Raw genomic sequence first — 16,895 nt, forward strand, 5'->3', positions numbered from 1 at the left:
GAATGAACAAAGCCCACCTTAGCACGGTTGCATGAAACGTCAGTGAAACATATAATGACCAATTTTCCAGTTGAACGCCAAAAAAACCTAGAAGCGCGAGATCTGCAACTTTGTTGTACATGTAGCGTTTATGCTTTCTAGCGCTGGTTACATAAGCAAGCTCCTTGACATTCCTTGAACTTTCGGTTCATAAAAGGATTGAACAAAGCCTACCTTAACACGGCTGCATGAAGCGTCAGTGAAACATTTAACCCCCAATTCTCCAGGTGAACGCCAAAAGAACCAAGAAGCGCGAGATATGCAACTTGGTTGTCCGTGTAGCATTTATGCTTTCTAGCACTGGTTACATAAGCAAGCTCCTTGACATTCCTTCAACTTGCGATTCATAAAAGGAATGAACAAAGCCCACCTTAGCACGGGTGCATAAAACGTCAGTTAAACGTTTAACGACCACTTCTCCAGGTGAACCCAAAAAGAACCAAGAAGCGCGATATATGCAACTTTGTTGTACATGTAGCGTTTATGCTTTCTAGCACTGGTTACATAAGCAAGCTCCTTGACATTCCTTGAACTTTCGGTTCATAAAAGGATTGAACAAAGCCTACCTTAACACGGCTGCATGAAGCGTCAGTGAAACATTTAACCCCCAATTCTCCAGGTGAACGCCAAAAGAACCAAGAAGCGCGAGATATGCAACTTGGTTGTCCGTGTAGCATTTATGCTTTCTAGCACTGGTTACATAAGCAAGCTCCTTGACATTCCTTCAACTTGCGATTCATAAAAGGAATGAACAAAGCCCACCTTAGCACGGGTGCATAAAACGTCAGTTAAACGTTTAACGACCACTTCTCCAGGTGAACCCAAAAAGAACCAAGAAGCGCGATATATGCAACTTTGTTGTACATGTAGCGTTTATGCTTTCTAGCACTGGTTACATAAGCAAGCTCCTTGACATTCCTTGAACTTTCGGTTCATAAAAGGATTGAACAAAGCCTACCTTAACACGGCTGCATGAAGCGTCAGTGAAACATTTAACCCCCAATTCTCCAGGTGAACGCCAAAAGAACCAAGAAGCGCGAGATATGCAACTTGGTTGTCCGTGTAGCATTTATGCTTTCTAGCACTGGTTACATAAGCAAGCTCCTTGACATTCCTTCAACTTGCGATTCATAAAAGGAATGAACAAAGCCCACCTTAGCACGGTTGCATAAAACGTCAGTTAAACGTTTAACGACCACTTCTCCAGGTGAACCCAAAAAGAACCAAGAAGCGCGATATATGCAACTTTGTTGTACATGTAGCGTTTATGCTTTCTAGCACTGGTTACATAAGCAAGCTCCTTGACATTCCTTGAACTTTCGGTTCATAAAAGGATTGAACAAAGCCTACCTTAACACGGCTGCATGAAGCGTCAGTGAAACATTTAACCCCCAATTCTCCAGGTGAACGCCAAAAGAACCAAGAAGCGCGAGATATGCAACTTGGTTGTCCGTGTAGCATTTATGCTTTCTAGCACTGGTTACATAAGCAAGCTCCTTGACATTCCTTCAACTTGCGATTCATAAAAGGAATGAACAAAGCCCACCTTAGCACGGGTGCATAAAACGTCAGTTAAACGTTTAACGACCACTTCTCCAGGTGAACCCAAAAAGAACCAAGAAGCGCGATATATGCAACTTTGTTGTACATGTAGCGTTTATGCTTTCTAGCACTGGTTACATAAGCAAGCTCCTTGACATTCCTTGAACTTTCGGTTCATAAAAGGATTGAACAAAGCCTACCTTAACACGGCTGCATGAAGCGTCAGTGAAACATTTAACCCCCAATTCTCCAGGTGAACGCCAAAAGAACCAAGAAGCGCGAGATATGCAACTTGGTTGTCCGTGTAGCATTTATGCTTTCTAGCACTGGTTACATAAGCAAGCTCCTTGACATTCCTTCAACTTGCGATTCATAAAAGGAATGAACAAAGCCCACCTTAGCACGGGTGCATAAAACGTCAGTTAAACGTTTAACGACCACTTCTCCAGGTGAACCCAAAAAGAACCAAGAAGCGCGATATATGCAACTTTGTTGTACATGTAGCGTTTATGCTTTCTAGCACTGGTTACATAAGCAAGCTCCTTGACATTCCTTGAACTTTCGGTTCATAAAAGGATTGAACAAAGCCTACCTTAACACGGCTGCATGAAGCGTCAGTGAAACATTTAACCCCCAATTCTCCAGGTGAACGCCAAAAGAACCAAGAAGCGCGAGATATGCAACTTGGTTGTCCGTGTAGCATTTATGCTTTCTAGCACTGGTTACATAAGCAAGCTCCTTGACATTCCTTCAACTTGCGATTCATAAAAGGAATGAACAAAGCCCACCTTAGCACGGGTGCATAAAACGTCAGTTAAACGTTTAACGACCACTTCTCCAGGTGAACCCAAAAAGAACCAAGAAGCGCGATATATGCAACTTTGTTGTACATGTAGCGTTTATGCTTTCTAGCACTGGTTACATAAGCAAGCTCCTTGACATTCCTTGAACTTTCGGTTCATAAAAGGATTGAACAAAGCCTACCTTAACACGGCTGCATGAAGCGTCAGTGAAACATTTAACCCCCAATTCTCCAGGTGAACGCCAAAAGAACCAAGAAGCGCGAGATATGCAACTTGGTTGTCCGTGTAGCATTTATGCTTTCTAGCACTGGTTACATAAGCAAGCTCCTTGACATTCCTTCAACTTGCGATTCATAAAAGGAATGAACAAAGCCCACCTTAGCACGGTTGCATAAAACGTCAGTTAAACGTTTAACGACCACTTCTCCAGGTGAACCCAAAAAGAACCAAGAAGCGCGATATATGCAACTTTGTTGTACATGTAGCGTTTATGCTTTCTAGCACTGGTTACATAAGCAAGCTCCTTGACATTCCTTGAACTTTCGGTTCATAAAAGGATTGAACAAAGCCTACCTTAACACGGCTGCATGAAGCGTCAGTGAAACATTTAACCCCCAATTCTCCAGGTGAACGCCAAAAGAACCAAGAAGCGCGAGATATGCAACTTGGTTGTCCGTGTAGCATTTATGCTTTCTAGCACTGGTTACATAAGCAAGCTCCTTGACATTCCTTCAACTTGCGATTCATAAAAGGAATGAACAAAGCCCACCTTAGCACGGGTGCATAAAACGTCAGTTAAACGTTTAACGACCACTTCTCCAGGTGAACCCAAAAAGAACCAAGAAGCGCGATATATGCAACTTTGTTGTACATGTAGCGTTTATGCTTTCTAGCACTGGTTACATAAGCAAGCTCCTTGACATTCCTTGAACTTTCGGTTCATAAAAGGATTGAACAAAGCCTACCTTAACACGGCTGCATGAAGCGTCAGTGAAACATTTAACCCCCAATTCTCCAGGTGAACGCCAAAAGAACCAAGAAGCGCGAGATATGCAACTTGGTTGTCCGTGTAGCATTTATGCTTTCTAGCACTGGTTACATAAGCAAGCTCCTTGACATTCCTTCAATTTGCGATTCATAAAAGGAATGAACAAAGCCCACCTTAGCACGGGTGCATAAAACGTCAGTTAAACGTTTAACGACCACTTCTCCAGGTGAACCCAAAAAGAACCAAGAAGCGCGATATATGCAACTTTGTTGTACATGTAGCGTTTATGCTTTCTAGCACTGGTTACATAAGCAAGCTCCTTGACATTCCTTGAACTTTCGGTTCATAAAAGGATTGAACAAAGCCTACCTTAACACGGCTGCATGAAGCGTCAGTGAAACATTTAACCCCCAATTCTCCAGGTGAACGCCAAAAGAACCAAGAAGCGCGAGATATGCAACTTGGTTGTCCGTGTAGCATTTATGCTTTCTAGCACTGGTTACATAAGCAAGCTCCTTGACATTCCTTCAACTTGCGATTCATAAAAGGAATGAACAAAGCCCACCTTAGCACGGGTGCATAAAACGTCAGTTAAACCTTTAACGACCACTTCTCCAGGTGAACCCAAAAAGAACCAAGAAGCGCGATATATGCAACTTTGTTGTCTGTGTAGCATTTATGCTTTTTAGCACTGGTTGCATAAGCAAGCTCCTTGACATTCCTTGGACGTCCGGTTCATAAAAGGAATGAACTAAGCCCACCTTATCACACTTGTGCATGAAGCGTCAGTGAAAAATTTAACCCCAAATTCTCCAGGTGAACGCCAAAAGAACCAAGAAGGGCAATATATGCAATTTGGTTGTACGTGTAGCATTTCTGCTTTCTAGCACTGGTTGCATAAGCAAGCTCCTCGACTTTCCTTGAACTTCCGGCTCATAAACGGACTGAACAAAGCCCACTTTAACACGGCTGCATGAAACGTCAGTGAAACATTTAACTACCAATTCTCCAGGTGAACGCCGAAAGAACCGAGGAGCGCGATATATGCAACTTTGTTGTCGGTGTAGCATTTCTGCTTTTTAGCACTGGTTACATAAGCAAGCTCCACAGGCTTGCAATGACGGAGCGAGCGGTAGTCGCCTGGGACGCAAGCAGCGGTTCACGTTTGTAAACAGTTAAAGGGTATATAGGTCCTTTCGAAGCAAAATCCGAAAAAGCGTCTAAGTCATGTTCACGCTTAAAGCACTTTCACTTGTTCGTCAGGTTTGTTCAATGATTCTGTTTAGATTAAAAACATATTGTATTTTCTATAGTGGGGGTAAACAGACTATGAAATGTATTTTTCTTTCGGCGTTCTCTTAAAAGTGAAAAAGGAGGGACAATGAACGATGTTTGGGGGGGGGGGGGGGGGGGGGGAGGCTGGGAGGGGGGGGGGTGCTCAGTTTTACGTCATAAGCTCAGGTGCGCTCTTCGCTGCAGTTAAACAATTACCTGACGTAGCAGGAGCTACGAACAATGGAGACCAGCTTATGGTTTCGCACGGTCGTTGCCGTTATTCAAGCATCGCGAGTCTCAGCCAGTGCGGAACGAACGTCGACAGTCGTGGTGGGAAGATAATTGGGGAGTTTGAAAAGATTGTCCTTCCAGGAAGTTATATTTAGAACTTCCCGTTACACATATATATATCTTCAACTCTCGCTTTAAAAATGAACCGTTTTTTTTTAAGACAAGAAACAAACGTGCGCTGAGCTGTGGAGATTTTCGGTTGCATGTCTACTTCTGAATGAAGCAACCCGTGTGCGGAAACATACCGCTTTAACACATTTAACACACAGTATCACTCTGCACAAGAGCGCGTTTCGAAGACACACTATTCTATATGGTCGATGTGGAACACGAGTACATGGTTACATTTGTGATATGGAAACGGTGGTAGATATATAATATGTAAGCAGCTTTGAAGCCCATGGTTCGCTGACAATTTAAGGAATGCATGCTTGTTTCGTTATTCTTTTTCCGGCGTCTTTATCGGCGCTAGTCCCGCAACCTGATCGGTTGTGCAACAATAATCAGATTAACTCGACTCGCGACGCCCCCACGTTTCTTAAGTTGGCACTGGGTGTGGACATTTGTTTCCGTTAATTGGAACCCGCATAATTCGAACTTCCGGTTTATTCGCGATAAGTTTGGTATTGCCCCAAAGCTGCAAGAACATGGCGCGAGGTGGCGCTGTGGTGGAAAGAGTGGCGCAGCTCCCCAGCTGCAAGCACATTACTGACCGCCATAATGGCTAGAACTGCTGCGCCTGCGTCAAATACGCCATTTTGGGCACTGGATGTTTAAGAAGGGTAATGAATGCACCTGAACTCGCCACGCCCCTTCGTTCCATTCTCTTGCAGTAGAGACGTGTTCTGTACGTTGACCTAGGGGTTGAGCGTCCTCAAATCGGGATCTATCGGCTGTCACAGCTCAGTACCGCCATCGAGGAAGTGTATTCCGAGGAATCGGTTTTTACGGCGAGCAAGTCCACTGCAACGCGTCTCTGCGCGCTTCATAAGACGGGCGAAGAAACTAAGTGGTTCGCTTTATGAGGGACATCCCAGAATGTGCAGGATTTCCGGCGGGTGCGCTTCCTGAATTGGTTAGTTGGCCTTTTTGGCACCCTTTCGGGCTGCTGTTGCACCTAACCTGGACTGCAATTGAGCTTACCCAAGATTACTTTTTCGCTTTCGCGCGCTGTCTTCCACCTAACGGCTGATTACTGAACTTTGTTTTTTGGCAACAGGAGCGGATGTTTTTGTACCCTTGACTACTCTCCGGTACGTTCTGAGATTAGTTCCTACTCGTCGATGGCTTCGCAGTGTTCACTTATTTAAATATTGGCACGTGGATGACTGTTACCGAAAACGTTATTTCCCCAAGAAAGAGCTCCACATAGTTGTCGCTAGGTGTCGTGTTTGTGCGGAATAGGTCCATTACCCGAAGCACCTACAATAAAAAGTCACGTGTAGCTGCGCGCTTTGGGAACGCCATTTTGAAGCCGACTTACATGGCGCACACGTGTTGCCCAAAGATCGCCAACCGCGTAGTCGAGCGTCTGCTTTTCAAATGGATTATCGTGGATACAATGGCTCGCCCAACTGTCAGATCCTTTTTTTTTCTGTTTTCTGGGATCTTGAACTTTAATGTGTTTGCGCCCATATCAATTCGCTTTTTTTTCTTTTCTTTCTTTTTTTTTTTTTTGTGCTGTAAAGGATTACGCGCTGCCCTAGATGTTGACTGGAGTTACTAAACAAGCTACACGCTTAGAAGATCCCCCCCCCCCCCACCCCCCCAATTTTCTTGTGGGCGCCGCTGGCATTTTAGTACTAATTGATGCGACTTCCTGAGCTTCCGATACGATGCCAGAAAGTATCGTCTTGCTCGGTCGTGGACTGTCGTAAGAGTTCTGGAAGGCGGAAATGCGTCTCCTCTGCTATTTCGGATAAAGATTCGGATAAATGACAACCCGAAGCGTATAGCCTATTTAGTAACGCTAGTGTCGACGATGGCTGAATATAATAATAACGAATTGGGGGGAGGGGGGGGGGGGGGGGGGCATTGTGTGCGCTTCTTCTTAAAGGCCGTCGAGGTTCGTCTGAAGCGCTTTAATCATCACTGTCGCTTAACTGTTGAGCTGTGTGTATGTGTTTGTGCGTGGGAGTGTGTGTGTGGGTATTTATGAGCGTTTGCACGTATTTGTTTGTTGCGGGTTCGCGTGTGTGTGTGTATTTGCGTGCGTGTGTTTCCGTCTGTGTTTGTGCGGGTGCACGTATGCTTGCAAGTACCTGTGTGTGCGTGTGCGTGTATTTCGCACCCGCGCGCACGTACCTATGTATGTGTTTGTGCGCACGAATTCCATCGGCCATTGAATGTCAGCGTTTTTTGTTTTGAGAAATAAAACCGCATACAAAAAATAAGTAGGAGAAGAAAACAAAACAGGAAGCGAATGTCTGACGGAAATCCCATTATGTGGAAGGCGCCCCCCGAAATCTGTTGGAGGAAAGGTGAGCCACGTGACTATAATTGCCGCAATAAATTCGGAATTTTTTTAAATTTTTTTATAATAAGATTTTACGTTTTTTTAGTTATTTCACGGGGTTTTTAAGTACAGCTGCAGAAAGACGCAAGTTGGCTAATGAGAGTTCGCTGATACAGAACCGATTTCGCGTTGTTACCACGTATCACCCATCCTTTAAACAAAAAAAGTATGGGCATCTTGAATCGTCTTTGAGATACTTCAAATGTGAGCATGTCTGTTTCAGGCTACCATTCGTCCAGTCTGGCCTCAGTCTTTGGCATGAATTTGTACCCATCTTTGAACATGTGTGTCTGGCTCTTTAACGCGTATTTTGCCCAATCTCGTTTTTTTTCCCCTTTTTTTTTACGTGCTTAATGTGGGCTGTTTGTACAACCGTTTTTCGCTGGCCACCACCGTAAAGTGCTTTGAAGACACGTCGCTTTGTCGTTGTCCAGTGCGACATCCTTGCGAGCGATGTGCCACGAGCATTGGCCTTTGCGTAGTTAACTTATGCTGAGAAGCTGCTAGTTTTTAGCAGGCAATAAGTAGCAATAAAACCAGCATCGTGGGGAATGACACGACCTAGCTCTAAGCTCTGTATATTGCTCTACGCGTGCTGTAAGAAAGCCTGTCAATAGAATACATGGCAAAGACAACATTCACGAAGACGTTGTTTCAAAGCGAAGAATAAAAATCGAGATGATTTACATCGCGATTTTAAATCTGATTCGATTTTCACGATGATTTAAATCTGTCCTTTCCTGCAAAAATAATCGAGAAAGTGGGTTTTTACCGTTTATCTATAATTTAATGCTTTTTATGTGCATTTTCCTTGTACGGAAACCAAATGATCATCGAGGAAAAAAAATGTTTAGAGCAGGCTGAGAGTAAGCAAAAAGCAGTGCTCATCTGAGCAAATCGGAGAGTTTGTTTTCTTTCTTCCACATCTTTTGTCCCTTTCGTAACCTTCTATTCCAAGCAGGAACTAACGCGAAAGAAAAAGCAAATAAAGCTTTTTAGCTACCTAAAATAAGGAAGCTATTTTTATCCTAGTATGGCGGGGTCTTTTTTTTTTTAAAAAAAGTTGTTAGTTAAACGGTACCTTAAACTTACACTAACTCTTCCGCGTTGCTATCCGTGATCGTGTGCATTAATTAGTCAATCTACCAAGTTTAAAAATAAATGTATTAATAAGAAGTAACTGTTTTCTAAGTGTAGTGATCTAAATCGAATAATCTTATTTAAATCATATAAATTTTATTTATTTGATTTTTTAAACTTATGATTGTTTTTTTTTTTACTTTGTGTAGATTCATGCATGTGACGCTTTTACCACAGAGCCACTAAAACCGGTAACCAGGAACCATTTCAAAACAATGGTTAGTGACCACTAATTCTTGCATTGTTTGTCAAAAGCGTGGATTCTTAACTTCGTTTGAAAAAATTAGGCCAATCCGTTTATTTTTCATCAAGATCTTTTATTCCCTGCATCACATACATGCTTTTTTGGAAATCCAATTTTATATACGAAATGCTGCCTTTATCCGCCCTTTTTTTATAGGAAAAATTATGATGCTATGAATACTCTGAAAAACCTTTACTCATTCCACACGGAAAATTGGGATAATCTTATGATCTCAACATTTTGCACGTCTGCTCGCTGCATTAATGTTATAGAAGGTTTTGTAATGTTATCATAGTCGGTTGCAAATTTCTATATCTTCAATACGGCACGTTAAAGTTAGGAATTCTTTACGTTATCTGTGAAACACTTCGGAATAATAAAATTATCCTTAAAAGAGATCGAAAACATTTAAATTATTTTTTGAAAAGATCGGCAACCCGCACATCTTTATTCAAACTTCACGTTAATTCCAGGGCTGAGCAACTGGTCGATTAACCTGCCGAACAACCGATTAATGCTTCAATCGCTATAATTTTTTTAGGCTTTTAATCGTTAAATTTTTGACGAGCCAAATGAAGGTAAAAATTAAACGCTTTCACCACGCAGACATGGACTAGAACACCTGTACGAAGGGCAAACTTTAGGTGAATACTTGAACTTAATGTAAACTGTAGGGGTAAGGTGTGTAACTCCCGACAAGTGCAGAAGGCTACACGTATCCCAGCCACCTCAACGCCGTGCCAGTGTCCGTTTAGTACAGCAAAGACGATTGTGAACTATCGAAGGAGTTGGCTCTTGCCGGAGGACATTACCAAACCTCTTTGCCTCATGCAGCTGAAGAAATATTCTGTGAGTGCGAGTGTCCTTGAAACTGTCTCAACTACCCAACAAAGTTCATTTAGAATCGAAATTGTGTATTGCGTCATTGATCACGGTATCAACAAAAGCAAAAAAATATTTAATATTGGCTTTTAAAAAATATTGTGGAGGAAAAGAAACGATACACATTAATCGATTAATTAATCGAGTAAAGGGTGGCGATTAATCGGGTTAAAATTTTTAGTCGGCACCCAGCCCTAGTGAATTCTCCACGGAACATATTGTATACGTTTTTTTTTTTTGGAAAGTTACTTATATTATGGGCCATTCAAATAATCGGCACATGCGCGCTTCCATCTTTTATACTGTGGCGTGGAGGGTGTTATGAACATGTGCAGGAACTCTTTCCTGCGAAATATCACACCACATATGCTCTCACAGGCCACGAACTCGGGCTGTTTTCGGCTCTTTTCGCCTCAGTGATGAGCGTTGGAAAGGTTCCCAGATACTCTGGAAAATCTCACAATCTGCACCGCGTGCGCAGCTTTAAAAATTGTGAGGATTGTCTTTGAAATTTATTTGTATCTTGTAGATTGTTCATGGAAAATTTTCGAAATCTTTGTCTTGCCTACGAGATATAATGACATTTTTACGCATTCTCTATTCTCTCTTTTATGGAAAATGTTCGAAGACTGAATGCTCTACGGAAACTTTCGGGATTCATTTCAGCGGATAGAGAAGACGGTACACACAGTTTTCTTCTGAAGAAACTGTCCCATGTATTTGGGCATCAATGTTTGCTTCCAGAAGAAAATTATCCAGGGGAAAATTATCACGCCTGTCTCTTTTTCTCAATATTTACTATCATAACCATGACATCATAACTTCGCTATTATTCCCAGCCACTCGCATATTTCCTCGCATGGATAATGTCTGTAAAGTTCGTCCAGTTTTCGCCTCGTCAGTTTCGTTTCTTAACTCCACCTTGCCATTAACAATAACAGACTGGAATAGCCTAACAGTATCGTGACCCCGACAGATCATAACACATTCATATCCGAACTGACCATTCATCTGCATTTGCTTTAATAGCAAAGTCAATTCGTGTTTATAGAGAGATTTATTTGTGTATTTTTCTGTTTAATCAGCTGTTTTTCCTTAAAAATGTTTTGAGTGTTTATTTTTTTTCCTGTTTTTGCTGCTTTATATCACAATGTTTTCGAGCATGTAACCCACTTTTTGTTTGTTCTTTTATATAATGTTTCTTTAGCTGTAATACCGGTAAGGGCCTTCAAGGTTTAATAAATGATGATGATGATGATTTGGCAGCGAACATATTTCATTTTCTTAAGAACAACTGAAAAACGCATGTTTTCCTCCAGAGAAGCTTTGTCTGGCATAAGAGATGTTAGGCAATATTCAAAGGAAGTGCACATATGAAGGAAACCGAAAACCAACGTCGTTCTCGAGGGATGAGTAATCACTGAAGGGTGTGAAGGGTTGTGCATATTGTTATTGTAGTTATTCACAATAGCATATTTCTCTTTTGTTGCACAGATCTCGTTCGTTACTTATCACCGAGCAAGCTAAATTTAGAATGGTCACGACGTTGTTCAGTTCATGATTATGCTTTGAGTTTAATGAGTTGAGGGGCTTTGGAAGCTTGGAAATGGAGACTTCCAAAATCTTGCGTGGAAGACAGAATAAAAATCTTGCCCTCTTTCCTTTTTGGGATAATGATATAGGTAATGTAATGCTATTTCTGCATTTTGTAAGAAGGCTCGGTTTACCTGTTATTTTGCGATCTCCTAAAAGTATTTCTCTCGACGCCACTAATTCGATGCTTGTTTATTTCCGTCACCAATCTTTGAAAACTTGTTTTCTCGTACCCCTGGTTGCCTAACTGGTGCGTGCAGTGAATTGGGTTAGATGGGATCGGGTTAGATTGTGATTAATAAATCATTTTTATTGGGTGTTATCCGTGCCGGAAATTAGACCTAGCCAGAAAATACAGATACTCAAAGTAGCCAGACTATATTATGGAGTGGGGCTAATTCAAAACGTGTTTTGCCAATTTTGCGGGAAGCCGAGAGCGACGCGTGATTTTTAAGGAAAGGCTCAAATGTGCCGCAGTACTTTTCTGCTATTCGAAAACACTGGCGCGGCTGTATGCCGTAACGCTTTTAGGGCAGGGAATCAATCAGCTGGGGTCAGAGGAGTGGAATAAACCGAGCGCACCCTCCGAGCAGACGACGATTTTATGCGATCTCGTGGATGCGATCTGCTTTCGCTCCCTCCCTGCGCTTCCATCGTTATTTTTTTTTTCTTCCTGTTTTGTTTCTTTCTTTTCCCTTTTCATGCTCACTTCGGCGAAGGAACATTTCTTTGTTTTTCATGCGACGTGTGTATCACTTAAAGCTTGCGTGATAACCTGCGCAGTGAAATCTTCTAAAAACAAAGACAAAAATTATTCTAAAAAAAGAACGACCCTATATGTCTCCTTTTGGATTTAGTCGGCATTTTTTTTCGTCCATCCGCGCTCCTTCGTGAACCTCCGCAGTTGTGAGTGTCTTATTTATTTTCTGCCCCCGACCCGGCAACCAACCCTGGGCGAACCCGGCTTCGAAACCCCCACGCGAGCCCCGCGCTTGTGCCAGGTGGCTTGTGACGTCAGCGGCGCAACGCTCCCCCATTGGTCGCTCGGGCTCTGCGGGCTCCGCCAGGGGCCGGCGACCGGGGCCAACTCGACGCGCCGCCTGCTGTGCATGCAGCTGCAGCAGCGCTCGCGGACGACGGTGGCGTCGGTCAACGGCGCTTTTTTTTCTCCGCCGCGCGGGCGTCGGGGGGCAAGAACGCAGCACACGTCGACGGTTGTTTTGTGCGTTGGTTTGAGGTTGACTTTCCAAACATCATCTGTCACCTGGAGAGACGCGGGGAGGCTGCCGATACGCCGACAACCTTTGACCGGTGAGTCGCGGCCGATTTTTTACCCCTTCACTCGCGCATCGACGCCGATTAAGTAGTTTTTTTTCCCTCAGCGCGATCCCGGAGCACTGACGAGTTGACGTACATCCACGCTGAACTCGGTCGTCTGCTCGCGTTATTAGCCATTTTGTCGTCTGCTTTTTTTTTATTTATTTATTGGGGGGGAGGGATATTTTGTCATCTGGTCAGCTAACGGCCATGTCGTCTGCTATTTTTCCCCAAAATGGGAAGCTCTACTAATTCAATATCCCCCGTTCCTTGTTGCTCCACCTCCAACTTACACGAAACTTAAAATACGTGTTCTTAACCTTTTGATATTGTAGTATCCGTTAAATAGCTGAGTTTTGAATTTGGCGAAGGCCGAACAATCGTCTTACCGTCGCCGCGTCGGTGATATCAATCGACGTGCAGAGAACCGGCGTGTTTTGCGCCGGGAACTTGCGGCCATGTTCTCAGACACTTGTTGCTCCTTCGAGACAACTTTCTACTCCGCACGAAACGCGCGTCGCACGCACTGTTTTTGCCTCATTCTTTGTTCTTGTTTCGTTATGTGGGACCATCTCGTAAGTGCAGCGCTCAATCATGAACCTAGGGTATCTTGACAACCGCCGGCTGCGAGTACCTTGTTGGTGCTCAAAAAATCCAATGAAGGTGACTTTAAAAAAAGAAAAGAAAGATAGGGGCGGTTGCCTTTTGCCACGAAGACGTGTACGGTTTAAAGTCTAGACGCTTTCACAGATTCATTCTAAGGCTGTCTCTAGGGATTTGTATGGCTCTGTTTGAGTCGGCCCGTCTCTGATGTGAATCTTCTACGGCTTCGGCTATTCACCGACCCTGGACTGCTCGCCGTTGGAGAACGCTGTCGTTGAGATCACTTATTGCGGTCTAGTTTGTTTATTCGTACTTTTCGTGTATAAAAGGAGTCGCGATCCCAACTATTGAGTTGACATTAAAAATATAAATATTCTAGTTAGAAATAGATCGGCACTTTCGAAGTAAGAAATTGAGGAAGGGATTGGGCACTTCGATGTTTACCTCTGAACATTTCTTGTGAGGGATCGGAAAACGGTTCATAAACAAGTACTGGCCATCGGTTTTCTAACTGAGACACGTTGGAGTTTTATCTCCTATTTATTAGACGCAAACATATATATATAAAAGGAAGCATTCGCTGCTGTCTGTGCTATGTCGGCTACTATAGTGTTATGCAGTCATATCAAATCTACACATAATGTACTGCTTTCACAAAACCTGCATTTCTTCACCACACTAAAGAAACAGTTATATATATATATATATATATATATATATATATAACTGTTTCATCATCATAATATATATATATATATATATATTATGATGATTTAGTATTTCAATAAAAGAAACAGTCGTTTTGCAGTAACCATCTGGAATTTTGTAAGAATGGAGTTTCCTAACCACTTGAAAACGTGTTTTTTTTTTAAATGATTATTAGAGGAAAGGAACAAGCGGAAATATATAAACAACCTCGGACATGACGCGAAGAAAGGCAGCCCAGAACTAAACAAGGACAGAAAGAGAAGCTCACAATAAATAAGGTTCGGAGATGAATTAGGTATTGTAATCTGCTGCAATCGAATATCATTATAATGAAACTAAAACAAACAAGAACCATAAGTAACCTGCTAAGAAACACTGAACACTGCCATGAATTGCGTACGCTTTTTGCCAACGCCCCCCCCCCCCCTCCCCCCCCCCCGCATAGTGGGCGGTAGTGTTATCGAACAGAATTATAGCATACCCTGATAGCACGGAATCGAGAACATGCTCCAAATTGGTGTCAGTGCTTCCGTTCTGAACTGTTGCGGTGCTTGTGAAGGTGCGTCGAGCGGCTGCGCGAGCAAAGCTCGAATTAATGAAGATACGAAACTTGGGACGCTTCCGGACTAGCTTTTTCTGACGTCATCGCTCTCCATCCGCGTTCGTTGTATATCCGCGATTCGTCAACGTGCGCGTTCTTTTCCGCGACGTCAAACATTTGTTTTAATTCCGCACATGTTTCCACAACTCTGTACTCGTGTCGAAAGCCTCGAGGCAGTTTATTTTTTTATTTTTTTTTAGTTTATCGCGGTCCGAACAGACCTGCAAGTACTTAACGAAACACATTTAATGGGTGTCTTGGCGTGCGATTACTCAGTAGCTGTACATAGTTGTCATCATAAGCACGAACGTAAAAATTAGGGTGCAATTTTTGTTTATTCAAAATGTAGATTGTCAAATTATTTTTACACCCAAAAACAGAAAACAAAATGTAGCGCTGTAATTAGTGGATGATTATATTTAGCACACTATTCCTCGTTGTCCTCTAAAAACAGCACGGTCCGACAGATCGTTCTACAGAAATGTGTTCTGTAATATAGTAGGACACTCACTCCAACATGCAGCGTACGCTAAAAATTACCGAGACAACGAGAACAGGGACCTCGCACTGATCGACTGGGCGGTACGACCAACTTTTCGCCGGCTATGCGCACCACATAGAGAGTGTAACATTGCTATATTATTGAAGGACAGGCTAGAATATGCTTCGAAGCAGCCAAAGCTGCAAGTCAGACGGCTGTTAGTCGTTAGCTACGGTATTCTAAAATGAATGCGTATCCGAGTGAGGCAACGTAATTTCCCTCTCTTTGTATCAGCTAACACTGTCAAAACAAATGGATAAGGTATTTGGAAGTAGTGGTGAGAAGGTTTATGACCGAGGTCCCCACTGAGTTTACCACGTCGCAGTACATGCGCGAACACGTGGGTTTAAACGCGCGCACAGTCACGAAGACGCACACATCGCAAAGTAATAGCAGACCCAAACTCGCGCAGACAAAGGAACAAGCACACCTTGTGACGTGCAGAAACCATACGCCGACACACAAACATATAACGCAACGAAAACGCACGCACCACAACAGAATAGGTGGAAAACTTATCACACAGATACACACCCAAATTTATGTTCATTGAGAGGAATCGCGTGCGAACACTGCATGTATCGGGACGTTCAGTCTTGCACTTTGATGCGCCCGTCGCGGGCAACGCTCGCAAACACGCAAATGCTCACGCTCACTTTCTGCATACTTAGAAAAACCCAGCTCCACAAACACGAAGTCGGACATTAACATACGCGAAGTACTCTCGCAGAGACTCCTATAAAGGGGTCTCTGCATAGCCTCTGTCCCCATTCCTTTGCCGCTCATTTCCAGTCATGAACCAACAATCCCAGCTAAACATTTTGTTGCCCTATAAAGGGGCACGAATCCACGAGTGGCGAGAAACACACACGGTCAAACAAACGCAAAATAACCCGCAAGGCCTCGCAGTCATACGACCCTCTGTAGATTACGACTAAAGTAGAACAAGAAAACAACTTTTAGATAAAGACTTAAATTCCTTCCTTTTTCCTTCCCTTATTTTTTTTTTTTGATGAAAAGAGTGTTCGGAAAGCTGGCTTTCTCGCAGCGCTCCGCTGTCAACGGGGAAGCTTGACGACCAGGGTGACGGTTTACTGATCGGGCATGGTTTCGAGATAAAGCCTCGAAAGCGGCTTCTGTTTGTTATTATTCACAGTGTCGATTTATACAAGCATCCGTCGCTACCGAAAGTAAAATATATAGAAAGAGGGGAAAAATGCACGGAGGAGGACATCGAGTAAGCGTTTTGACGTTTGAGGAACCGTAGTGCTTTATGTTGATTATTGTGTGGTTAAATTAACAAAAGTGAGTTTAGATTTATCTCTCAGCCATGAAACAGATATATAACATTTTCTTCTCAACCTACGAGTTGAAATTTAAAAAAAATATATATAATTAAGAGAATAAGGTGTCTTCATACGCAGTTCAAAAATAACTTTACAAAGCTCCTGAAAAAAAAGAAAAGAAAAGGGGGGGGGGGGGGGTTTCCTGAGCATCCTTTTTTTTTTCAGCCTTCTTTCGCCACCTGTAGCTGTGCTGAGAATAAAGTTGGTAAGTTCGTGTCAGTCGGACAATATTACATCTCGTTCATGGTAACATACTTTATGTGGTGCTGCCCGTCAAATTGGGATCATGCGTTAATCGGGAACCGTCGTTAATTGAGAACTATGTAGGAAATCTAACTTCATAATCAGAAAGGGTAGGCTGAACCAATGACAGGACCAGGTACAAAAGACAAGGGAACAATAGGGCCTGGAAAGCTTAAATTCGGGTGGTGTTCCAGCTTGTATTTGATGACACATATTTGTCGATG

At 42.9% G+C, this 16,895-nt stretch overlaps 1 protein-coding gene across 2 annotated transcripts in view; it reads left to right on the plus strand.

The window, feature by feature from the left end:
- LOC8050760 (class A basic helix-loop-helix protein 15) overlaps positions 1-16,895 on the plus strand; it is a 294,675-nt gene that overhangs the window by 149,448 nt on the left and 128,332 nt on the right. Inside the window, exon 1 of one of the 2 annotated variants that reach the window (XM_042286138.1) lies at positions 12,424-12,623. The exons of the other annotated variant lie outside the window; for it this stretch is intronic. The gene's annotated coding sequence lies outside the window, so the exon portion shown is untranslated. Of the gene's footprint in view, positions 1-12,423; positions 12,624-16,895 lie in introns of those variants that run through there. 2 annotated transcript variants of the gene reach the window in all.

Source organism: Ixodes scapularis, unplaced genomic scaffold (genome assembly GCF_016920785.2).
Source record: "Ixodes scapularis isolate PalLabHiFi unplaced genomic scaffold, ASM1692078v2 PGA_scaffold6__148_contigs__length_123643588, whole genome shotgun sequence".
NCBI classification, from domain to species: domain Eukaryota; kingdom Metazoa; phylum Arthropoda; class Arachnida; order Ixodida; family Ixodidae; genus Ixodes; species Ixodes scapularis.